Source organism: Panthera leo, chromosome D4 (assembly GCF_018350215.1).
Source record: "Panthera leo isolate Ple1 chromosome D4, P.leo_Ple1_pat1.1, whole genome shotgun sequence".
In the NCBI taxonomy this organism is placed as follows: domain Eukaryota; kingdom Metazoa; phylum Chordata; class Mammalia; order Carnivora; family Felidae; genus Panthera; species Panthera leo.
This window is the reverse complement of record NC_056691.1, coordinates 91,233,519-91,246,705: the sequence shown is the minus strand read 5'-3', so window position 1 is coordinate 91,246,705 and position 13,187 is coordinate 91,233,519. Positions and strand designations below refer to the sequence as shown.

The 13,187-nt window shown below is 63.4% G+C and overlaps 1 long non-coding RNA gene across 1 annotated transcript; it reads right to left on the bottom strand.

Annotated features, from left to right (window-relative positions):
* Window positions 1–614: 614 nt before the first annotated feature.
* On the bottom strand, window positions 615–5,952 carry LOC122205234. Its single transcript, XR_006195978.1, has 3 exons — window positions 5,796–5,952; window positions 4,689–4,859; window positions 615–818 (listed from the first exon to the last, which is right to left on the bottom strand). It is a non-coding gene; the product is annotated as an uncharacterized LOC122205234 (long non-coding RNA).
* Window positions 5,953–13,187: the final 7,235 nt, after the last annotated feature.

The window sequence follows — 13,187 nt, the reverse complement described above, 5'->3', positions numbered from 1 at the left end:
GTGGGGGTGAAGCTGGCCCCTCCTGGGTGTGTGGCTGCCGGTGGAGGCCCAGGCAGGGGTGGGGCTCTGCCGAGAAGCCACCTCGATGTAGAAGCACGCGTCGCAGCCACCCCGCGTGGCCAGAGCCGAGCGCGGACAAGCAAGGTGTCCGTCCGTGGAGATGAGCCTCAAACAGCCTGAAAGAACCCCATCTCCTTCCGCGTGGAGGAAGCTGGCTCGGGACCCTCGGCATGTGCGGCGTTGACCCTGGCTGTCCGCTTCCCCTCTGACTGGACGCTGAGCCCTGAGGGCCCGGGGACAGTCTCGGAGACCCCCGTGGGAACTGGGGAAGGGCCCGTGTCTGTGTCGCCCCCCCGCGGACCACAAGCGCATGTCGGGAGCTGCTTAGCACAGTGGCGGCCTCGCCTCCGAGGGTGTCCTCGTGCCTGGCTGGCACCACAGGTGCTTCACGAAGCCGGACGGGCTGACGTCGAGGTTCCTGCGCAAAAGTCACCGTCTCCGGGAGCCCCGCCCGTCACATCACGACTCTGAGTGAGAGGGTCTGCAGTCTACACTCCAGCTTCTGCGCACCCCGCCCCCCCGCCCGCTCCCCTTTTCCGGGGGCTTCTGCAAGCTCTGGGCCAGGCGACACGGAGGGCTGGGGAGCTGGGCGTCGCTCCAGAAATGACTGCGGGTGGCTGAGAGCCAGGAGAGGGAAGGAGGGCTCGTTTTCACGCTGCACGCTCGGCCCCCACGGTGGTGCAGCCGAGGGGTGAAGGACGGTAACGCCTCTGGGGGGCGTTTTCTCTCCAGGGCTCCGTCGGGCCAAGTCCAGGAGCCTGGCGGGAAGAGAGGGAACCGAGTCTGGTCGGCAGGCAGGGCCCTGGGCTCCCGGCCTCCCTGCCAGTTACTCTGAGCGTGTTTTGGCCTCATCACCGGCACTCGGTAAAGCGCTGGACTTTCTGTCCGAGACTCTCCAGAGAACCTGGTCAGCCTGGCCGTCCTCAGGAATGTTCTCAGAATTTCCATGTGGGTTTGTGCCTGCATTCATCAGCCCCCAGCCCCCTCCCTCCGTTTACGGATGGAAAAAGGGAGGGTTTCCGTGTCGGCTGAGGTCCCACGGCGGCGGAGGGAGGGCTGGCCACGCCAGGTCTCCCGCCCCCACGGGTGGCCTCCTTGGACGCAGCTCAGGAGAAGGCGGCCACCTTGGGCTTCTTCCTGACTCTGAGCCCCGAGGCCTGCACGCGGCCGGGCTTGCGTGGCTGGAGATTCAGGGAGCGTGGCCCACAGGTTCAGAGCACCCTGTGCAAACCCAGCCCCACCACCCACTGGCCGGGCCACCTGACAGGGCCACGTGACCAGTCTGGGCCTCCGTGTCCCAATCTCTAAAACGGGGATGGTCGCCTCTCCTGGCAGAACTATCCCGAGTTGGCAGGGCGAACCCAGGAGCGGGGGGCGTGCGGGTTCACCTGCACGGAGGCTGGCCTGTGGAGGGTCCACAGTGGTGGGGGTGGGGGGTCGTCCCGTAACTTTGGTTGCAGGTGAGGCCGGCTAGCGGTGCCGAGGGGTTAATGCCACAGATGCCCCTCAGCCAGGGTGTTGGAGGATAGGGGTAGGTGCCCCCCTCTCAGGGCACCTGCAGTCTCTCAGAGCCCCCGGGGAGCCCAGCCCTCAGCACCTGCGCAGAAACCCACTCGTGACGGCCCTCTTCCTGCCTGTCTTCGGCACTCCCCACTGCGCTCCTGGTAACGTGCTTGCACCTACATCCTCATCTGCCCCCAGATCTGCTTTAAGGGGGGCCTGGCTCAGAAAGACGGTTGCTGATCTATCACCCAGGCCCGCAGGAGGGCGACGGCCACAGGGCAGTACCCAGGGACCAGCTCAGCAAGTGCTGATGCCGGTGCAAGCTGGGAGGGGAGCCACGCTTTGAGCGCAGGCTAGAAACAACTGAGGAAGGGGAAGTCAGAAGGGGGCTCTGTGCCCCTGAGATCCCCGCCGCACCCTCGACCCAGCACGGCCCTTCACCGCCAGTCCCCGGACCGGGCAAGACGAGAGCCTCGTGGCCGGAGGGCGTGTGGCACGTTGGCTGATGCCTGGTGGATTTTCAGGTAGGCTCCTTGGAACATTCTTATCTGTGCAAAGTTGATGTCGTGTCATTAGTGGGTGAAAAATCTCTCAGGAAGTTAAACATTAAGCAGGGTGTGTATGCTGGGCAACTCGGTCTTTCGTGCCCAGGGCTGGTGGTCAAGGCTGTGGCCGTTGGTCTGGGCTTTAGGGTTCTCTGACAGGCAGGCTCTCTAAGTGACCCTCTCTGAGAGGTGATGGCCGTGCAGCCCTGTCTCCTGGGATCTCTGATGGGCCCCAGAAATGGGCCAGTCCCTCCAAGAAATTCCCAAATGCCTCTGGTGGGCAGGAAGCTCTGGGGTGGGGAGCTGGCTGGGTAGGGCTAGACCAGGGGCTTTCCAAAGGCTCCTCAAATTCCAGAAGCCGAGCCTGGCAGGCCCCCTTCCCAGGAAGGCTTAGCTCAGTGCCAACCAGGGGGACTGGCCTGGGGGTGAACGGGAGGACAGGGGGACCAGCTGGGCCGGGGGCTGGGGCAGCATGGGCATCTTTCCCAAGCCTAGGAGGGTGGACTTCAAGGCAGGCAGCAGTTTTCCCGAGTGGGTCCACAGAGGGGAGGGAAGGCAGCTCTCCCGACCCGAAGGACGAGCAGCCTGAGGACTCTGATGGGTGGGTCACAAAGGGGGCTCTGGCCATTTCTCCCTCCCTCCCTCCCAGAAACATTTCTCTAAAGCATCAGTTCTTGGATAGACTCTGTCCCAGATGCGGCTGTGAACAGAACCCAGTCTCTGCCCCTCCAAGGAGCCCCCAGTCTAGAGGAGCACAGACATATGAGGCTGTTTGGATGCGGTGTGACAAGCGCCTTGGCGGGAGCACAGGAGCGCAGGGAAATTTGCCTTTGAGCTGTGCCTTGAGGATGGGTAGGATTTGAATATTCAGACAAAAGGGCAGGGTATTACTTCTAGCACATGCAAAAGTAAGGGGGTCCGAAGCGTAAGGGTGGGCTGCAAAGGGGCTCTCCTCAGGAAGCCCCTGATGAGGTGGTGCAGGGACAGTGCACAACCTCGCATGTAGTCCCTTCGGATAAGTTCCACCAATGGGGAATGCCTGTCCCCTCCGACCATGTTTTATCAGAGTTTGTTTTTGTGTCTGTCTGTCATCAGCAGGCACTAGGTTGGTGCATCTGTACCCTATGGGACTAGTGGATAATAAGACACACTGGGGGTGCTGAGTGAATTCCAAAAGAGCAAATGGGTAGAAGGATAGATTGTTGGATGGATGGATGGATGGATGGATGGATGGATAGGTGAACTGGTTGGTAGGTGGGTGGGTTGGATGAGTGGATGAATGGATAGGTGGATGGATGGATGAGTGGACAGTAGGGTGGATGGATGGATGGATGGATGGATGGGTGAATTGGTGGTTGGTAGGTGGGTGGGTGGTAGGGTGGATTGGATGAGTGGATGAATGGATAGGGGGATGGATGGCTGAGTGGACAGTAGGGTGGATGGGTGGATGGATGGATGGATGGATGGATGGATGGATGGTTGGATGGATGGACGGATGGATGGATAGGTGAATTGGTGGCTGGTAGGTGGGTGGGTGGTAGGGTGGGTTGGATGAGTGGATGAATGGATAGGTGGATGATGGATGAGTGGACAGTAGGGTGGATGGATGGATGGATGGATGGATGGGTGAATTGGTGGTTGGTAGGTGGGTGGGTGGTAGGGTGGATTGGATGAGTGGATGAATGGATAGGGGGATGGATGGCTGAGTGGACAGTAGGGTGGATGGGTGGATGGATGGATGGATGGATGGATGGTTGGATGGATGGATGGATGGACGGACGGATGGATAGGTGAATTGGTGGCTGGTAGGTGGGTGGGTGGTAGGGTGGGTTGGATGAGTGGATGAATGGATAGGGGGATGGATAGATGAGTGGACAGTAGGGTGGATGGATGGATGGATGGATGGATGGGTGAATTGGTGGTTGGTAGGTGGGTGGGTTGGATGAGTGGATGAATGGATAGTGGGATGGATGGCTGAATGGACAGTAGGGTGGATGGATGGATGGATGGATAGGTGAATTGGTGGCTGGTAGGTGGGTGGGTGGTAGGGTGGGTTGGATGAGTGGATGAATGGATAGGTGGATGGATGGATGAGTGGACAGTAGGGTGGATGGATGGATGGATGGATGGATGGATGGATGGATGGATGGATAGGTGAATTGGTGGTTGGTAGGTGGGTGGGTTGGATGAGTGGATGAATGGATAGGTGGATGGATGGATGAGTGGACAGTAGGGTGGATGGATGGATGGATGGATGGATGGGTGAATTGGTGGTTGGTAGGTGGGTGGGTTGGATGAGTGGATGAATGGATAGTGGGATGGATGGCTGAATGGACAGTAGGGTGGATGGATGGATGGATGGATAGGTGAATTGGTGGCTGGTAGGTGGGTGGGTGGTAGGGTGGGTTGGATGAGTGGATGAATGGATAGGGGGATGGATGGCTGAGTGGACAGTAGGGTGGATGGATGGATGGATGGAAAGTATGGTGGCAAGGTAGATGGATGGATGGATATTTCTCATCTACTGTTTTAGTTCAAGTAAGAAATCGCACACTTTCACACAGAGTCCTAAAAACCTACCTCTTGAGCCACCTGTCGGGTGGAGATGGCCAGCCTGTCTGTAATAAACACCTTCTTGCCTTCAGTGATGCTCCCCAGGGGCCGAGGTTCCAGCTACCAGTCAGGGCGATGCTTGCTGTAGAAGGTGGAGGCTTCTCCGGGGGGTTCAGTTCCTGAGGAGGGGGTGGGTACCTGTGGATGGCAAGTCTTTGTCACTGATAGTTCCGCGAAGGGACAACCACCTAACTACCCTGCCTGCTCCATGGTCTGATCTGCAGCTTGGGGAATGGGTTTGTAGTCCCTCAGGTTTGGGACCTACAGGCTGGGGGGTTCCCTAGGGTACTCGTCCATTAGTACTTGGAGAATCACCTATGCTCTTGTCACAGGAAGCGTCTCAAACACCGGAAGAGGGGCAGCGTTCAGGGAGCAGAGAACCCAGGGCTGACCCCCCAGGTGGACCGAGCCTTTAGGAAGCCCCAGCTGGCGTGGGGGTGGCCTGGGGTCACCCCTCCAGGCGCCCCGCATCCAGATATGAGACATCACATCCCGTCTTCACAGAAGGCCCTGGGCCTTGAGGGTCTTTGCTCCCCCCAGGCTCCTCTGGGCCTGTTGAGATCAATGGGCATCAGCGGGGGGCGGGGCCACTGAGGGGCCTGCAGGGCAGACGGGAAGGTAAGCCCGGATCTTTCCGGAAGAACAGGATTGGCCGTGAGCTGAGCCCCACCCGCCGTCCTCCTACGTGGCGCGGAGGTGACCGCCCCCCGAAATCCGCGAGGAGGGCGTTCAGAGCGGGGTCGAGAGCTGAGGCTCTGGTGTCGTCCGAACCCTCTGCAGCTGTGCGGCCTGGGCGCCCGGACCGGGTCGGGCTGGAGGTGTGGAGCCCGACGCGGCGCCGGCCTCCCCATCGCGGGCGTCAGCACCGCGGGGCGAGGGCCAAGGGCAGTGTGCTCAGCGTGACCTTAGCTACGGGCTCGTCCCGCGGGTCTGAGTAACGGGGCGGCTTCTCCGTGGGCCTGACGCGAGGGATCAGGAGGAGGTGTGGCCCCTGCAGAAAGCCCCGGCATCCCCGGCGGAGGGGTCCTGTTTGCCTCCCCGCCCCCACCCCGGCCCCCGCGACCTCGTGGGGACCTCGCCAGGATGGTGGCGCCTCCGAGGGTGACAGCGCGTGTGCGGTACGCGGGAGCGTCGGGGCCACGGCCGTCCGGAAATGTCGTCTCCGACGCTCGCGCTGTCCTTGTGATGCTGAACGTCACCAGCTTCCTGGCGTTCAGTCCTGGGCGGCCGGGGGTCCGCGCCGTCGCCCCTGTGCTGCTCGTCATAAATTGACCAGGCGGTGCCCCGCCCCCCCCGGGAGCGCGGAGAGGAAGGGGGCGTGGCCTCAGCCAGCCTCTTCCTCCGCGGGGACCAGGCTGCTCCCGTGGAGAGGCCACGTGTCGCACAGGGTGTGTGTGTGGGGGGGGGGGGGGGGGGGGGCCCTGGTGCCGAGACGGGAAGGGAGGCGGCGACCCCGCTCCTGTCGGAAAGCCCAGCGGTAGGGCACCTGTGGTCCCACCAGCTGTGCCCTTCGGAGCCCGGGGCTTGGCCACCCCACGCGAAGCCTGGGCCCACGGTGACCGATCTGGCCCTGTTTGCAGGGGTCTGGGATGTGGAGGGGCCGGAGGGAAAGCCCAGGAAGGCAGGGCCGCCCCCCCCCTTCCCTCCGAGACACATTTACAATTCAATTGTGAAATGGGACAAAACTTGGACACCCCCTTTGGGCATCTCAATTTTCCTTTTTAAAGGTTCTGCTCCTCCTAGTGAATTTATTTACTTCTAAATTGGCTTTTATGTTGTGTTGACAGGCGGGAGGGCGGGGTGGGCCGGGAGGCCTGCCAAGCCTTCCTTCTCTACCCTGGGGGGAGCTCCAGTGAGGACCCAGTGACCAGGGGAGCCCTGTTCTCTCATGACGCGGGCTGTGGCGCCCGATCGTTAACAGCAGCGCTGGTTCGAATCCCAGCTTTGCTGTTCACTAGCTGTGTGGCTCTAGGCCAGTTCCCAGCATCTCTGAGCCTGTCTCCTAAGTGGAGGAATGCACGATGCAGGTGCCAGGCCGGGGAGGCACGGTGCCCTGTGTGGGCATGCACGCATGTATATGTGTTCCTGTGTCTGTGTGAGCGTGTGCACATGCATGTGGGGGGGGGGCCAGGGCACGCAGGTGAGGGGTATGGATGTGGGACAAGGAAGAAAAGGAAGCGTGCGGTGCCATGATTCAGGGGAGACAGGTGCCAAGCAAGTGGACAGAGGGGGCAGGAAAGCAAAGGAGGGGGGAGAGGGGGTAAGGGAGGGGCGGGGTGGGGAGGGGAGGCCTGGCTGTGAGTCAAGCCTCCAGACACAAGCAGGTGGTAGCCGTGGTGGGGGAGGGCTGCAGTGACCAGAGCAGAAGCGTGGGTGAGGGACGGGGACTCCCGCAGAGTCAGGCCCCCTGATAAGCATGGGAAGGTTTCCCGGGGTGGGAGGCAAGGGGTGGTGCTTTAGACGGTTCTGGATTGGCCAGCAGATTATTTCCACACTCCTCCTGGGCCACCCCACGTGTCACCGACAACAAAGAGGGTGGGGGTCCACAGAAGCTCCTCTAGAGGGCCCGCTCTCGTGGGGCAGGAGGAGAGGGACAGCGGTGGTTGGGAGGCCGCCTGCCCCTGGGAACGGCCGCTTCCCGCTTTCCTGGTCCGCGGCTGGATTTAGGGCAATGCTGCCCCTGCCCACCAATATCTCAATTTGCTTCCAGTACGTTCCCCAGCAGACGTCCCAAAGCCCCATCCCATCTCTGCGGGGCTGAGGTGCTGGGGAGATCCTTCCCAGTGTTCGTGTGGGTCTGGTGTGCGTGCGGGGAGGAGACCGTGCGCGGCACCACTGTCGCCCCCCCCCCCCCCACCCCAGGGAAGCCTCAGCTTCGGTGTGGCCCCGCCCGTGTCCAGCCAGGAGCAAGCAGCCCGGCCCACACTCACCAAGACTCCCCACAGCCCCGCCGGGCCGTGCCTGCCGAGGCCTGAACGTCTCAGCGCCCCGGGCTGCAGACTGCTCGGCACGGGTCTGCAGACGCCTGGCATCTTCGCGGGTGCGCACCGGCGCCCCGCTCTCCTGGGGGCCTGGCGTGAGTCCCGCCCCGACGCTGCCTTTCATTTCCTTATTTGCTTCCCCAGCCCTCCGTTCATTTGCTCATTTCCTGTCTCTGGGCCACACGGCCCTGGATGCAAACCCCTGGTCACCGCAGGCCGTGGCGGGGGGCAGCATCACATCTGCATAGGCGGCACTAAGCCTGGCGTGGAGGGATGCCCACGGCCCCCGGGACAGAGCCCAGACTCCTCGCCCTGCGCTCGTCTCCACTATGCTGTGCTCTGGCCACACTGCCTTCCGTCGGCCCCCAGGACGGGGGCCGCTCCTTCTGCCTGGGCCTGGCGTTCCCTGGCCGCCTTCTCCTCCCCATCTGGACGGCTCCTCCCATCCTCGCTGTCTCAGGTTGCATGTGACTTCTTCCAGGCAGCCCTCCCTGATTCCCCCCAGTCTGGATTGGGGCCCCCCCAACGTGTGCGCTCTGAGCTTGTGCGGCCAAGGCCCCGCCACGTACCATCAGAGCCACCGGTTGAGGCCCAGAGACCTCAGGAGCCAGAAGCCGCTCCTGCCTGCCATGGTCTCTCCCAGCCCAGCACAGGCGGGTGTCAAATGTTCGAGGAACAAGTGAGGGAATGAGGGAATGAACGAAAGGCCCCCCCCTCCCCCACTCATTCCGAGGCTTTGGGCGACCCAGGAGGTAAAGTTTCTGGGCCGATGGGATTCCTTCAGGATGTTGCTGATGCACACCGGCGGGGGGGTTCGGCTCCCCTGGAGGCCCGTGGGACCCACGGAGGGAAAGGGCTACTCGGGGCGGGCGCCGGCTGACCTGGGGAAGGACTCGGCCTCTCCCAGGCCCCACGAAGGAGCGCCGGGGCCCCAGTTCTCAAGTCAGGCAGGCATGAGGCTGGCAGAGGTCCCCGGGGCCCATCATGAGGGTCGGGCCCACACTGGTGTCCAGATGGGCACTTCTGGGAGGGGGGGGGGGTGTGAGGCCAGGTGTCCCTCAGCTGTCCTCACCGGGGTCCTCCCGACGTGACCCTTGTGTCCTCACTGGATCTTCACGGGAACCTCCGTTTTATGGAACGGTCTTCTGAGGTAGAGAGAGGGCACCCAGTTGTTCAAGCGGAGGCGAGGACCCTCACTCTGCTCAGTGTCTGCCCTCAAGGAGCTCCCCATCTGCCAGATGGAGAAGGGCAAGTCTACCGGACCCTTGGAATCTGCTGAGCAGTGACCCATTCCCCTCCCTCCCGGCCTCACCAGACTGGAGCCCAGAGTTCAGAGGTATAGCCTCACCTCCAGGTGGGGCAGGGACCTCCCCCGCAATGGAGGGGGCCATGCAGTCCCCTGTAACGTCAGTCTCCTCCTCTGTGGAACGGGGTCAGCATAAACTGCCCCACCCCTATCGTGAGGGGCCACTGAAGTCACACCTAGAAGGAAGGACCCAGGGCCAGGCACCCAGGAGGTGCCTAATTATCGCATAAGATGCCAGGACAGACTGAGGGATCTCCTTGGGGCCCCGCCGTGCCCCCACCCCTTGCTGGGAGGCCCCCAGGGCCCCAGGCTCTTCCCTGTGGGGTGGACACGGGCAGTACTTCCGTGGGCGGTGGGGGACGGGAGGTGGGGAACCGGGGCGCGGGGGACCCGCAGGCAGGACCGCGGCGGGGATCCCCAGCCGGAGAGAGCACCCCACCCGGAAAGAGCGAGGCGGGCAGGGTCAGGCCAGCTCCCCGCTGGCCTCACAGCCGGGCTCACCTCCCCAGGGCTTTGCGCAAACCTCTGAGTGTTGCCCCGCCCCCGCCGAGGGCCCCCTCTCCGTCTCCCAGCGGGTCCTAGCTTCCGGGGGTCACCACACAGGCTCCCAGTCCGACCAAGGCGAACCAGGAGCGGCCGGCTCGGTGCGTCCCCGGAAGGGGCCAGGGTCCGGAACGCGCCGAGGAGGCAGATCTGAAGCAGCTCTGGGAGGGGTTCCTTCCGGAAGCGTCATCCCAGAGTGGATCTGCCGGCTCTGATGAGGAGTGAGCCCCTCGTCGCTAGCGGTGACCAAGCAGACGGGAGCCGGCCCGAGCCGGCCATCCCTCGGACTCAAGGAGGCCTCGGACGGGCCGGTGGGCCCACCTGGACATCGGGCCGCCTCCCGCTCCGTCCCCAGGAGGGACACCTGACCCTGTGGTCGCCTGAGAGAATTGGGTTCGATGTCTTGAAGAAGTGGCTTTTTATCAGAGAGCTCTCGGGGAGTCCGCACGGCCCCCAACGAAATTGTATCTGTTGTTTCAAGGAGGGGAGGAAGCTGGGGGGGGGGCCTGGGATTTATGGCTTCCCTGAGCCCCACGGCCGCCGCGGGGTCCTCTTAACAGATGGGCTACGTGGCCGCTGGCTCCCCTCCCCTCCTCCCCTTCCCCTCTCTCCCCCTCCTTCTCCCCTTCCTCTCTCCTCTCCTCTCCTCTTCCCCCCTCCCCTCTCTCCTTCCCCTCCCTCTCTCCCCTCTCTCCCTCCCCTCTCCCCTTCTCTCTCCCTCTCTCCCCTCCCTCTCTCCCCTCTCCCCTTCCCCTCTGTCTCTCCCCCTTCCCCTCCCTCTCCCCCCTCCCCTTCCCTCTTTCCCCTCTCCTTCCTTCTCACACACTCACCCACTCTCACGGACACTCATTCACACTCACTCACACGCATATCCACACACTGTCTCACGCGTTCAGGCTCCAGCTGCAGCCTCCTGGTCCTTGTATGAGCTCTTCCTCTGTGGGAATACCCCACCTGGACCCCACCTCCTTCACCCCCGCCAGCATGGCTACGTTGCCTCCTCCAGGCAGCCCTCCCTCCCTGTGCTCATCCAGCCCCGTGAGCTTCCACACCTGAGCACGTGCGTCATGCGTTTCCGGCACTGGTGGCAGGCCCCGTGCCCAGTACACAGCAGGCGCTCGCTCAGTGCTGACTGGATTGCTGTTTGCCACAGAGCGGACGGGGAAGGTGGCTCGGGCCCTCCCAAACCCAGCCGTGCGGTGGGTCTCTTTCAGGGGACCCCCAGGCCCGGCCCCTGGGGCCATCTGAGCTTCTCAGCCTAGGAGGCCGCTGCGGCCAGGACCCGGGGCCGGGACCGTGTGGGGTTTGTCCTCGGGCCTGTGGGCACCACCACATACCTCCTCTCTCCTGGGAATGGCACCGTCTAGGAGATTCGCTCCCCTGGGGTCCAGAAACCGGGATGGATGGAGCTGGGAGCCCCCCCAAGCCCCTCGGCCAGAGCGCGTCAGCTGGGCCCCGGGGAGCTGAGGTCTCCGACAGTGGGGACGGTCCCTGGCTGGGTCCCAGGAGCATGAGGTGTTGTCTTAGAAGTGCTATGCGTCCCAGGGGCCGTCGGACTCCACAGGGCCTCGGGGAGGGTGGCGTGTGTGCACCTGACCCCTCTTCGCTGGAGACATTGTGTGGACCCGCCCCTCCCGGCCCTGGCACCGAGGGCTCCGGTGAGGAAGGGGCTGCTGGGAGCCCACAGACCCCTCCCCTGCCCACGCAGGGGGTGAATCGCCTCCAGCGTCACGTGCCTGGCCCTTGGGTGGGTGGGGCTGGCAGGGCTCTGGTCTCCGGGGCGAGGGTGCAGGGCAGGGGCAAGGAGAGCCCGAGGGTTGGGCGGCCTGAGTTTCCTCAGAGTCTGAGTCACCAGTCTCTGAATCTCGGCTGACACCCTGGTCAAGGATCCTCGCTTGGGAACGTCCACCTTCCCAGCCAGAGAGGGTGTGGGAACCCCTCGAGTGGTCTCAGCCTGAGGACGCCAGCCAGGGGGCCGGCCGGGCAGCTCTGGGCACCATGACGGCCGGACCCTGGAGCAGGAGCTCGGGGACGGGACGCCGCACGCCCTGCGAGGCCCTGCATGCCTGAGCCCCCCACCCCCTTGCTGAACGTGACTTCGCCCCCAACCTTTGAGAAATCGCAGCTCTGATGTTCGCCAGGAGAACGGGTGCGTGGGCGAGACCGTGAGCCAGGAGGGGCGGGCGAAACGTCCAGGAGGGAGAGGGGACAGGGCTCGGGTGGCAGGAGGCACCCCCTGAGAGCCCCGTGCCTTGCACGGAGGAGACTGGGAGCAAGGGGCACGTGCCAGGCCTGTCCCCAGCGGCCGGGGGGTCACCCGCCGATGACGGAAAGGAGATGCAAATGTACACACGCTGGGGGGCCACCGGGACCCTGCCCGCGAGGGCTCCACGCTGTCGAAGCCCCAGGCGTCCTTGCAATGGCACAGATCGATAAATCCACGTGGGGCCACACCCACGCACCGCACGGGGACCTCACGCAGGGTCTTGCGACAGCAGCCGGGCGCAAAGTAGCAAGTGAGCAAAACCCATCGTCTGAAGTTAAAATGGGCAAGAGTGATCCCAGCTGTTAGGAGTCAGGACGGGGCCGGGGGAGGGGGGGGGGACGCTGGGGGCTCTGGGGCCACTTCTGGGGCTGGTTCTTGCCTGAGTAGTGCCTATGCAGAGTGCCGCCTTGTCAGAAGCCACCTTCCTGTGTGTTTGCTACACTTTGATTTAAAAAAAAAAATCGAGGAGTTATATTTAAAGGCGGATGCCCCCAGCTGAGCCCCCCAGTTACCTGGAGGCCCAGCTCCTTCCCGGTTTTGGAGGCTGAGGTTTGTTATCAGTCGGGAGCCCTTGGCCTGCCACCCGGGAGGCTGGGGTCAGGGTCTCCCCGGGCTGGTGGAGGCTGGGCCTGGGACTCGCGGACAAGCGTGGCTAGGACCCGTGGCTAGGACCCACGCAGGCTGGGTCCAGAAGCCTCCGTGCGGGCTCAGGTAAGAGGGAGATGGGGGCCTGAAGCCGACGCTGCATCTCGTGTGAGCAGCCGGCAGGGGAAGGGACCCGTGGAACGGGGGGGCCGCGCCTCAGGAGGGGCACCGCTCGGCTCCTCGAGGGTCCCTCCGGCACCAGCGCTGAGCTGGTCTGTGTCCTGGGCACTGTGCCAAACACTGGGAAAAAGAAACGATTCCATCCGGCCTGGACGTGAGAGGACGGGCGCAGGTGAGGCTGGGCGCCCGAAGCCGGCCTGTGTGCGCGTGTGCGCCCGTCTGTGCGAGCACGTGCGTGCGTCCGTGCCCGGGGTCCACAATGCACACAATCGCCGCCAAAGAAATGGACGTGTTCTTTGGAAAGAGGATGCTTTTTTGAATTTCAATTGGCTGTCTTAACAATGTCTGTTTAATTAGTGTGTTTTGAAGGGGAAATGAAGGAAAATTATAATTCATCCGAGAAAATGGTTGTACGTGCTCAGCCCTTCTATCGGGTTCCGGGGGAGCCAGGCCAGAGGAGGGAGGGATGAGGCGCCGCGGCCCCGGGGGGCCGGGGGACTCGCGGACGAGCGTGGCTAGGGTGATGCGCCCATCTGGGTGCTGGCAGAGCGCTGGGCGCAGCGGCACGACTGGGGCGGGGGGGCGGGGGGCCGGGGCCCTCCCCT